The sequence below is a fragment of the Thermobia domestica genome, chromosome 8 (assembly GCF_964235325.1).
Source record: "Thermobia domestica chromosome 8, izTheDome1.hap1.1, whole genome shotgun sequence".
Classification (NCBI taxonomy): domain Eukaryota; kingdom Metazoa; phylum Arthropoda; class Insecta; order Zygentoma; family Lepismatidae; genus Thermobia; species Thermobia domestica.
The window spans coordinates 88907180-88920496 of NC_137461.1; the positions used below are offsets into that span (position 1 = coordinate 88907180).

The 13317-nt window shown below is 34.5% G+C and overlaps 1 pseudogene; it reads right to left on the reverse strand.

The window, feature by feature from the left end:
• Window positions 1–11041: 11041 nt before the first annotated feature.
• Window positions 11042–12895, reverse strand: LOC145692208 (glucose dehydrogenase [FAD, quinone] pseudogene; annotated as a pseudogene).
• Window positions 12896–13317: the final 422 nt, after the last annotated feature.

Genomic DNA, 13317 nt, shown 5'->3' on the forward strand with positions numbered 1-13317 from the left:
TATGAAGCAATATAATTCAACATTTTTCTTTGATCTCTAATAGATTGCAGATGGCAGACGTGGTGGCAAAATAGGACCACGTTGTTTGTATTTAATACTTTCCTCCTAGCCTTGTTATGGAAATTCCAGCTTACTGTCAGATTAGTTCGTTTATAAAGGATGTAGAATATCAGGTGTCTTAAAAATGGCGCCCATAGACCACGGAACACTATTCTACAGGCCAAAATAAAGCGAAACTGTTATATGATTAAGTGGTTTCGAGGTCTCCCTCAGCCGCTATGGGGAATCAAATTTTCGCAATGTAACAACATCGAAGATTAACTTGGTTCCATTAGCATTACTCTACGAACACAACAAGCAGTTGAATCGATTTCTACACTAATAAGTAATGCTAGTGCCAATGAATATCGAATTTAGCTACCATCTGGAAAAATTCGATATAACTATTTGATAGATTGATAAATCTAATCTATGGTTCTTTGTTTACAACATTGCGACATAGTTCAATTTGTGTTTCCAGACAAGGACTTAAAAGGTATATATATAGCTTTATTTTGACTTGTAGAATAATGCTCTGTGGCACGTGGGAGCCATTTTTAGAACAACCAATATAAAATGTTACCCAATGTAAAATTATTTTTAAATGGTACTACTCAGATATATATAGATATATATATATTACATAATCAAGTCTGCGTGCGAAAATGAAACTTACAATACTACATTTATTATTCAATATGAGAAACTAAGTACGGTAAAGTGTCGAAGACATCCGTAAACATCCAAATCATTAGAAGGGATTGAGTACTTCATTTTATACTAGGTGGCACGGTGGCTCAGTGGTAGAACATCAACTTCTGGTGCGTGGGTCCCTTCTTCGATCCCCGGCCAAGTAAGTTTATAGTGGACAACATCGTGCTCGTGGGTTTTCTCGGGGTACTCCTGTTTCCTCCCAATTCCTCATTCCACCAAGTCATCCATCACCATTCACTAGCTTTAATCATCAGTCTTCCTTAGCCAAATAGGCATAAACGTGGGACGTTAATCTCAAAAATTTAATTTCATTTTCATTTCATTTGACCTTATTCTAAATATTATTTTATTTCGAAAAAGTGCTTAGATAAGTATTACCTAAATGGCTTACAATAGATCTGAAGACTAGAATGATGTTTACATCAATTCATTATATTAACTCACTTCAGAGATATGTTCAACATTGTTAAACTTTGCAATACTGCTTAAAATTCTGTATTTGCTAGATCTTGCTGTAATTACAACTCTCGAAAACTATTGCTGCAATACTACAGAAGCCGTATAGCAATCTCTCCTACATATTTGATATGTCCAGAATGGATTGGGGTATCAAATTGCTGTAAACGACATTATGATCTTTGTGTTTACTGAAAATCATTTACGTGATTAAATTGATATTTAACTAGATTCTTTTTTATATAAATGAATCCTTTGGAAAAAAGTCAAATTTTCAATCACTTGTAACTTCGTTCCTATTTGTTAGAAATTCGACATATTATGGTCATAATATTTCATACTAAGGTACTTCCGATATACATTGACATTTCCATTTCACTTGGATTATTATTGTTGTGAAAGCCTTCAAAATTTTTATGTTTAGATATATTTGTGATACTTAATGTCTTTAATTTGTAACAGTGAATAATAAATATGGTATTATGAGTTTTCCTTTGGAATGTAAATTTCAAATATGTAATAAAATGTTATTATATTGTTAAAAAGTAAATTTTATGCTCAGTTGACAACACTGTTAGTCTTGTGGTATTACATATTTTGTCAAACGATGTCCTCTGTCGATGTTTGCATCGTACAAAATATCGTGAAGTTTTATTAATTAATTTAAAAGTTACAAGGACGCTTGGATACCTATGGTTTGAATGGTCGACCCTATATATTATTTGAATTTTTGTGAATATTTGCCTTCGGTGCAAATGTATTTTAGTTCCTAAAGTTCTGGCAAATAATTGAATATCAACTTACAAAGAAATAATAATTATAATGATAAACATTATTATTATCGTACTGTAAAATATGGTCTCATCACGTCTTGTAACTCGACATGACAGAAGTAAAATTAAGAATTTGGGGATTTAGAACTAACAAGCCTATCCCAGGAATTCGTAAACTGAAATCTTTATTGCAGAGGTATTGGGTTCGGGACTTGGATTGTTTAACAAATGAATTTGAATACTTTTCAATTGGAAACAGATTGTGATTTTAGAGAGTGAAAAGAAGGTGAAAGATGAAGGATGAATTTAGGTTAGGTAAAAGTCTATATAGCACTTGCCTGGAACATTCGGCGATTCTCCATTGACGATTCTCTCGGTGTACTGTCGTTTACTTTCAGAAACATGGTCGGCCAGACAGGTCAAACAGAGGCCCGGAAGCGGCAAAATTTAAATAAACTTTTATAGCGTGGAATGACACAGAGTACGAACGCTTTCTAATAACAAAATCATTGTTTCTATTAACAAAGGAATAGGAAACTATATGCGTTACCGTTATTAGCATGGGTAAAGTTTAGGTTCCAAAATCAAGAGTCGACAATTTCTTTCTACCTCGTCGCCGTTAACCGCCAACATTATAGCCAAAATACAGTTAGATGTTCAACTACAACAACGTGCTCTCTCTGTAGTTTTGTTCCAAGGCATCGATCTTTAAATTCCTAGTTCATTGAATGGATGGCAGGCTGATGAAATGCAAAATATGTAGGTTGAAATCAGATACGGTGATTTTAAGAAATGCGGACAAAAGAACAATCTGTATAATTATTCATTAAGAAAAAAATAATATAAAACACTCAACACAAAATAGAAATTCTTTTATGTCTCAACATGTGTATGAACTTAAGTAGTGCTGAAAGAAATGGGAATTAAAATATAATCTTAAAATCCATCTGATAATGAAAATTCACTATCCGAAATTTCAAATAGGAGGGGTATTCAGCAATTATTGTTCCTGACATAGAAGATCTGTCATTTTCCTATATAATCCCCTCTCACTGTAGTGCACTTCTCGCACTTATGTTCTAGAGCACGAATATCAGTTTCGAAAATAAAGAAAAAAAACTTTATGGCTATGCTGGAAGTTACATAACATGATCCTTGATGGCAAACTGTATTCCTCGCAGGTGCTGCTTAAATTTCGGGATCAACTGAAAGTCACTTGGGGCAAGATCGGGAGAGTAGGGAGGATGCTGAAATATTTCAAACCAGTGATCAGTAATAGCGGCGGCGGTAAAGTGACTTCTGTGAACAGGAACATTGTCCTGCAGCAGCAACACTTTGCTGTGGAGCATTCCTCTGCATTACTCTTAGATTGCCTCCCTAACTTTCGGTTTCAATTTTGAATAATAATCACGTGTAGTTGTCTTTTGACCCTAGAAATGATCAATTGGACAGTACGCCCTTACTGTCCGAAAAAGTCGTGGTCGTAAACTTGCCACACTGTAAAAAATTTCGCCTTAAATTTACTGACCGATTACCGTCAACTCTCGCTGCCATCCGATTACCCTAAATTTTACGGACCACCGTTTTTTCATAAAAACGGCAGACCGTATATTTAGAAGCAAAATAAAATATTGACCGTGTTTAGAAACAAATTTGGTACCGTATATTTTACAGTAATTTACCGTAATTTTTAGGGGTCGTTTTTTAAAAAAAAGCACAGGTGTGTTATTACCGTACAAGGTTTACGGTAATAACACACCTGTGCCCTCTTGCTAAATCCAGTAAGAATTCTTGCTGGTCAATATATTGACCCAATTTTCATCGAATTGCTGGAAACTGTATCAGTACACACACTGGCTAGCAATAGTTTTTCTGGATGGATGCAACTAGAGTGCACACTGGTCCACTGCTGTTAAAGACTACTTAACTAAAGAAAACAAAAGTGAACGAAAGAAGCGTTGCACCTAGGACTACATAATATCCATAAGAATAAAAGTTCAAATTAATTCTTAGTTTGTAATATCGAACCCTTTTTCTGATATCATCTTGAACATACATTGCTTTTTCTTTTCAAAATTACTAATTTTGTCATGTATTGAACAAAACACTAGAAGAGGATTCGATATTACATACAAAAAAAAAAAAAAAAAAAAAAAAAAAAAATCTTGACTTTTATAGCTGAGTTTTTGCACGCTTTGAAGATGTATTTGGAACAAACATCCATGCCCTTTTAAGATATTCATAAATCGATATTCTGTTACAGTGTTAAGACTAGCATTATTGCATGTATTTTCGCTATGAGTATCAGTAGACTAATAGACCTCAAATATTCTAATCAGCGATTCGTCGCATTATTACGGTTTCAGATAACCAAGCAGGCACTCGACAACATAGCTTAGAATGACCAGAAGTACGACTAAACAAGTGTAAAACCATATGACTTCTCACAACACTGCCTACAGTATTCAGTATCCGCTATCTCAAATTAATAAATACGTGTTTGCATAATTGTGTAACAGTGGCATCAATGCTAAAAAAAAAAAAAAAAAAAAAAAAAAAAAAAAAAAAAAGTCACCAAACTTCCAGAGTATCGAACTTTTGCATATTTAGACTACTAAACGCTCAAGACACCAGAACAGATTATAGGTACTCAGAACAAAATTAAAGATAAAAACATTTACAGAAATATTTTTCAAATCTAACAATTTATTTATCCAGAAAAAATAATGACAGCAAGGGCGCCCGATGAAAATTTTCTAGGGGACTCAACTCCCTGGTTACTATATACCCTGATATTTTTTATTTGTATTAAGAAATTTAATACGTTTTCACTAGCTAGGGGAGCGACCCCCTGCCCCTCCTTCGGGCACACATGAGTGACAGTATACTTTTGTTTCTGTAACATGAAAAATTCCAGTTGATGCAACACAATTTATGTAATGCTGTTGCGGTAAACTACGAAGCACTTTTCCTAAAAGTTTTTTTTTCTTTTTTTTTTTTTTTTTTTTTTTTTTTTTTAGGTATTTCAACATTGTGATTTTAATTCTTGCTTCACAAACCACTCGTAGTTGGCTACATTATCATAAGACTTTATACATCCAGCAGCTTCTTGGTTTCGAATCGTTGCACTTTGGAGCGATCTGCTTGCCACGATAGGCAACTAAAGTTTTGTTTGTCACTGAACAAAGTTCAAATATTAACATGGTGCTTTCCCATACATTACCTTGCTTAATGTTGAATTTCCAGGATATCTTCAACAGTAGAGTATATCTACTGTATATATCACACCACAAAACTACACACTAAACAAACAAACAAACAAAAGAAAAAAACAAAACAAAGCACAACACATCCGAACCTACGCGCCACCAATCCTCGCTTCGAACATGTGCTTTTTCTCTCCAATGCGCATGCCCGACACAAACATCTGACAGGAAAACGGTCTCCTACCATTATTTTAGAAAAACGGTAAACCGTATATTTTTTATGGTAGGAGGCACTTATTTTCACGGTTATTGGTTACAGTGCAGATGATGACATTGTCTTGAATTTTTATGGGGCAGAGAATAGTGGTGCCGCCACTGCATACTCTGTTGCTTGGACTCTGGATCGTAATGATGTACCCAGGTTTCATCTACGATCACACATCTGGCAAGAAAGTTACCAGGGTGTTTCTTCAGCAAGGCCATATTTGTCTCTGAACAACGGACTCGTTCACGCTTTTATCAGTGGTTAACATTCGTGGTGCCCAACGAGCTGATACTTTGTGCCCTCAAAGTGTTGGTGTAAAATTGCGTTTATTAAACTGAGTTACAAGCAAATAACTTCAGCTAACCTTCGCACAGTAAGCCGTCTGTCAGTCATTATCAAGTCGTGAACCATGTCAATGTATCCTGGTGTGCACGGCTTTATGGGGAGTCCTGCAGCTGATGCATGTTCACAGCTCTTCCTGTCACACGGGAAGTCACGTGACCAGTTCTTGATGATTTGCTATGTAGGGGCTCCCATCACCTAATACATTCAACATGTCTTCGTAAATTCCCTCGAGTGCTAATCCCTTCCTCTGGAGGTACATAATGACTACTCTTTGTCCAGATTTGTCTATTTTCGCAATCGACGCTCACCTTGACCTGAGACACAAGGCAGAACATTAACATTATACACCTGATATGCCTGAAATTTTGTCTCTGAACTTCAAAGGATACATTATGCTGCATGTACAATTTCATCTATTTTGACTGATGTCTTATATAAGGTACTATAATTGCTGATCACTCCTCGTAAATAATGTTTGTCGTTTTTACAGTTCAATCCAATATATCACATGTCCAAAACTTATCATTATTATTTAAATCATACCATTAATCGTGCTAGACACGGTATCTTCACAGTAGGAGCTCATATGTACAAATTTAGTAGTCCTATAGGAAACTTAGTTTCTTCTATTTACCTTTCCAGGTTCAGAAATTAAAAATGTTATCTAGCTTTTACAAACACCTACTGAGAAACAATAATTGCTAGTGACAATACTTGATTTTCAGTATTCTACTTCTGTTCTGGAGTTTTGGTTTTCCTCCCTTTGTTTTCAACGAATTAAATTTGAGGACACACATCTGACGCTACACAGAGCTACAAGCACATTCAATGTTTCAAACAGCGATAAACAGGGTCACTGAACTAGAGAGTATTTTCATAGTTAAATTATTAGATATTACAACCGCCATATTAATTTATATTTGAACACTTAGTTTTAAGTATATTGAAATACTTCTTAACTTAAGAGCATTTACAAAACGGGAAAGTGTAGAAATGGGAGTATTTTTCATAATTACCGAAATTGCTGTAGTGTTAGATTCACGAAATAGTGTATTAGAAATTATTCTAAGGAACATACGAACACTTTATATGTGACACCACATTGAAAAATTGGTATATTCCTCATCATTACTGTCAGTGAAACACAAATTTAATCTACTATAGATCTTTGCGAACATGACGAAAAGGCGTAAACAATACAGTTATTAAGATTTCCAAATTATGCTATACATAAGTATCAGAAGTTTTATAGAACGGCTGTGTCCATCCGTCAGGCTGGTCATATATATCAGAGGAACAGCGATATCAAGAAACGATATTTTGGAATCAATTGAAATTTCAGTAATGGCTTCATCTCATCCGTTTACCCTCTATTCAAAACGGAAGTGATAGAAACGAACCATTTCCGTTCTCAACGTTAATCATCATAGAGCGGAAACGGTAACAGATAGCGACAAGTAGGTTATTGAAATCGATTCAGTTTCTGAAGAAAAGATTTCACCTGTATTAGTCTCCTAGAAGTCTCCAGAAGCTCTAGGAATTTATTACTACTTCTGGTTTCAATTTTCATTGAGCAAAAACGGTGAACGATTGCGACAACTGATTGTTTTCAGCGTCTCAAGTAAAGATACTACCTCTACCGTAACATTCTACTAAAATCAGGAGTGGTAAAATTTTACTACTGCTTTCGATTTCAGTATTGATCTGCATAAAGCAAGAACGATAAAGGATATCGAAAAGCGCTATTTTGGAATCGATTCAGCGTCCCAGGAATAGGTATCGTTTCTTCTTTTAACCTTCTATTCAAACTAAAAATACTAAGAATTAACTTTTCCTGGTATCAACATTGAATACCATAGAATGAACATAGTAATAGATAGCGAGAAGCGGTGTTCTCAATAGAGTTAGAGTCTCAAGAAAAAAAATCCATCTCTATCCGTATTAGTCTTCTAAAAGCAGAAGGTATAAAATGTATTTGTACTTCTGGTTGTAACCACCTCTTGTTATTGATTTTCATAGACAATAAGCGGTATGAGTGATCTGCGGTCCAATTCCATTCATGGGAGCATGGTGGAGAACATGATTTCCTGTAGTCTACAAAACGTTCCAGAGTGACGTTAACGAAAATTTTCATTTCAGTTATGCGACGTGTATGACATAATACTAAAACATTCAACTTATTACTTGAAAACAGCCATGTCCAATATAAGTCAGAATATTCTTATAACTCTTTACTTTGCTAAGGCTCTTGAGCGACTGTGTAAACAGTTACAATCATACTTTTGATTTGAGGAACTAAATATAATACTTACATTTTAAAAAAATGATCCCTTTTTTAAAATGCGGAGGTTTTATCAAACACTTGAAGGGACATGGGTTTAGAAGTAAATGCAGAAAAAACTAAATACTTGTACATGGAAGTTCCTTGGGATCGTAATACGACAAATTATGGATGCGTTAAATTATCAAACAGTGGATACTTTGAAATATCTAGGATCAATATTAACAGACCAAAACCATATTCACGAAGAAATTAAATGTCGACTAAAAGCAGAAAATTCATGTTGTTATTCAGTTCAAAATCTCTTGTCGCGAATTCTGTCGTGAATTTTAAGCTTAAAATATATAAAACGATAATCATGCCTATTGTTTTATGTGGTTGCGAAACACGGTCGCTTACTCTGAGGGAAGAACGTAGGCAGAAAGTATTTGAGAACAAGATCCTGAAACGAATATTTCGATCCGAGAGGAACCGGAATGGGGAATGGCGAAAACTTCATAACGAGGAACTACATAATTTGTACGGTTCATCAAACATTGTTAGGGTCATCAAATCTGGGAGACTCACTTGGGCAAGTTATGTAGTCAGGATGGAAAAACGTAGGAACACTTTCCAAGTCTTAACTGGAAAACCGATCGGTAAACGATCATTAGGAAGGTCTAGGCACAGATGAGAGGACAATATTAAGATGGTAGAAACTGGATCCAGTTGGCTAAGGATAGAAGTCAGTAGAGAGCTTTTCTGAACGACGCATTGAACCTTCGGGTTCCATAGGCCACAGAGTTAGTTAGTTAGATCCCCTATTCTAGAAATGTACTAATCTACTACTAGTATACAATATTTACTGTTGTAATTTTGATATCTAGATTAACGAAATTTATTAATTCCTATAATGGAAAATTAGAAGCATATGAGAATGCCTTAAGCTAGTGATTCGAAACATTTTAGGTTCCGGGCATTGTTAATACGTCAGAGCTTTCCGCCGCCTCCAGAGACAGAATATTGACCTAAAACTCAATTTAAATCCTAACATTTGCTTCAGTCCCTAAGCCAAGATCAACGAACAAACAATTATGGAACGTATGTGAAGAAGTGACCTGTGATCAAACTCTCAACCCCTATAGAGTAGAAAGAATTCTAATTGAAGTTATCATGGTATGCAAATCTTTCAAATATGCTACCTTTTTTGAGTTGATGCTAGTAGATCTCTTATCTGCCCTTTCTGAGATTCCCTAACTTGAAACTTATATATTATACAACAAACATGGCGAATGTTACATCCTTGTAACTTCTATAAATACGGTTCCGTGTGGTGTATGTTTTTATTTCTCCCGAAAACGATCGACCCTCAGCCTTCTGTTTTTGAGTTTTGCTGCTAGACTGCTATGCAAAAAGAGAGGAAGAAAAATGAGCAAGACTTGAGAACAGTTTTGCTCATAATAGTAATTAAATATTTTGGTTTTTTGGTTTCCCCTGTCGTACTTTGAAAACTGTTAATGTCTTAAACTGCATTTGTTTTCTAACAAACATATCAGACAGAAATTTGGTCTTCATTGGTTAACATACTTAATTACTTTTGGACTTTATAGATCTAGTAGTGTGATAAAACACATTGCTCGTAGCAGAACTTATATCTGTTCTTCCATCTCTGATTTAGTTGCAAAATATAACTACATTGCGTGAGTTTAATATTTTTGATTTGGATTTGTATAGTACATACCACCCCTTCAAGAAATGTCCTTATTCGTCCCTGCTACCAAGTCGTAGAGTTTCTGAAAGGCACAGGATTTACTTCCATGCAGTGCTATGGAATTTATTGTATTTTAATGGCCATTTGTAGTTCACGTTCGTATCCAGCGCTCAAGCTATACGGGATATGGAAATAAGCCGAATGTACTCCTTCATGTTATATGGAGTCAACCCTAGTCAGATAATACATTCAGGAATTATCCTCTGAGTCTTGGTAGGTTTTAAGCATGCCAGCAATTGTTAATACTTTCTAAGTATATATATATATATATATATATATATATATATATATATATATATATGTGTGTGTGTGTGTGTGTGTGTGTGTCAAGAATAATTCTATATAGAAATGTAATGATTTATGCATACACACTTGAATTACAAACACCCTGACTATTTTTATAGAATAATTTTATTAACTTAAAATAAATACAAATTACATAAGAGTTGTATAATAATATATACAATTTTTTTTACAATAAAGATTTGTATAATATATACAATATCGTTAGTTACTGGACATATTAGTGACCTTTATAAAATACGTTCTGTACTGCGAAGTTGCCTTGTGAGAAAAGAATTACAATTTCGGTCTTCTTGTAATGCTATATAGACTCATACTTAAATTATTGTTTTATCGTTCCATATATATTTCCAGTAATAATTATATTAACAATACTGTTAAATTTTGATATTATATATATATATTAAATAGTTTGGCTCATACGGATTATGTAAATTTAATGCTAATATATTAAGTGTACATTATCATAATTCAAAATCGTACATAGTGAACATGATGTACTTCCAAGCAAACGATAATCAATAAAAATTCTTTTTAAAAATTAATAAAATGACTATAATTGTCATCCTGATTTCATCGTCAGACTTACAAGGCAGTTTACAATAAGATGTAAAAGAATTTTATTTACATTCAAAATGCATAAATATTATGCGATAGTATGTTCATATTACAATACATAAGTACAAATGTATATACAATCAAATACAAAAGTGCTATTACAGAGCAAGATTTAACACAGAAAAGAAAAATTTTCACTTTTTCTAGTTTCATTTTTAAACTTTATAATTACAAATAAAGTATAACGCCATTTTCAATCTGATAATGAACGTCATTCTCATATTGATTGATATATATATATATATATATATATATATATATATATATATATATATATATATATATAGGCTTCTAGTAAACGCACGCACTTAAACCACTAAAATCAGTATTAACGGGTTTGTGGTAATCGGTCTTAATAAAATCTGCGCCTCTTTCAGCCAACATAATTATTGAGGAAATAGGATTAGCACGGGGAACGAATGGAAAGACGGACGCATCAACAACTCTGAGATTATTCACTCCATGAACTTTGAAATCAGTTCCAACAACTGTTGTGGGATCATCTTCTGCTCCCATTTTATTTGAACCACTCTGATGATTTTCGGGATAGGTGTCTCGTTTGATAGCACAATCTATATATTCTGTTATATTGTGTGTGAGATCTTCACATCCAGCGATGTCCATTGATGTTGAATTATCTAATTGAAAGTCCCAATGTTTTAGTGCCTGTGTACGTGTTAAGTTCATAATAATGTGAACTCCTTCTTTCAAAATCTCTAAATCTGTCTCATCTTGAAAGTAGTTACCATAAATAAGGGGTGGATCAAATGGATCTGAAGATTTAAGTGTTAGATTTCCTTTGCTACGTGGAGCGAGAAGTGTTGGTCTAAGAACTATTGGTCGTCTTGAACATTCTGGTCCTTCTCCATCTAAGCATTCTGTTGGACACCCGCTGACATAGCCATCGATAAAGATCTGTAAGTCTGCATGTCCAGGTTTTCCATAGGAGGAAGTAAGGAATCCTGTAATTTGTGTAATTCCATTGGTACCTAAAGATCCTGTGTTATTCGTAACATATTGTAAAACCGAAGTATCATTTAATTCCATTTGAAATGTATCGTTGATTGTGAATCTTACTCTGGCTCCTACATGATTTTGAAGGTTTTGTCCAACAGGAAGATCTTTAATTACTGGTATTCCGTGAGCAGTGAGATCTTCAGTTATCCCAATGCCGGACAGCATAAGTAATTGAGGAGAGTTAATTGCGCCAGCTGATAAAATAATCTCGCGTTTAGCCTTTACAATTTTCGAGATTTGTTTTCCGTTTACCGTGTATGTGATATTGACACCAGTAGCTGTTTTAGTATCTGGATCTATGATAACTTTAGTTACTCTTGTGTTAACAATGACATTAAAATTGGGATTACTTCTTTGTGGTCGAAGATAAGCTCTAGCTGTTGAAAATCTTGTTCCGTTTTTAGTTACAAATTGTGCACGGGTAAAACCTGTTACTTGTGCTCCATGGTTGACGTCTGTGTTGTGTCGGATTCCCAGTTCTTCTCCAGCCTTAATGATATCTTGAGCTAACTGTGGTTGCTCATCGAACCAATTAATAGGTAAAGGTCCTGAGAAACCGTGATAGTTACTATCTAAACTTTTCCCTAGGTTCTGTTCCGACTTTTTGAAATAAGGAAGAGTGTTACAATAATCCCAAGTAATATTTTTATCACTGGGCCACTGATTAAACTCCTCAGGATGACCTCGTGTGTACATCATCCCGTTAAACACTGATGTTCCACCAACCGTTTTTCCTCTTGGCCATGCACATCTCCTGTCCACATTATTTAAACATGCTTTTTCTTCTGGCTCTGTAACATAGCCCCAGTCCAAAGAAGAGTTGACAAGGAAACCAACAAAATATGGAATCTGAGTCAATGTTGGTTCTAGAGGCCCTGCTTCTATTAGTAGCACTTTCCATTCGGGAACTTCTAGTAGTCTACTTGTTACAACAGCTCCTGCCACACCAGCGCCAACTACGATGAAATCATAATGATCATCTGGTTCATCCATGGGAATTAGTCTGTTACATGAGTCTGATATAGTGTTGGTGACGTGAAAGAGAGTTTCTAAAGTCAGCATAAAAGGCAGAGGACACACATTATTCCATAATGTAGTATCGGCGAAGTCACAGTGACAAATCTCCATTTTGTGAGGATTACTAAAATAACCTGAATTATTTTGCAGCCTGAAATGAGCAAAAAGAATTGTTGTTTAGTTATTTAGTGTCACCACCCCATGGAAACATGCAATAATTTTAAATGAAAGCATTTAAAGTCCTTAACATTAGATGTAACATATAGTAATTAGGCAATGACGATCTCATTCGCTAATACGTTTCTGCTCGTTCTGAGTGTTAGACCCATCATTTGCATTCTATTTTCACTAACAGTAACAAATAAAGAAATATTAGTGTACATTTTTCATATGATCCTTTGTGAGAGCGGATTGTAAATGTTCTAGGGCTGAATTGTCAACTATATGTTAATGAATTATGCATATATTTTGCGTTTAATTACGTAGTCGTGATTAATGATGTGTGATACAATTTTGATAATGATCTTGAAATA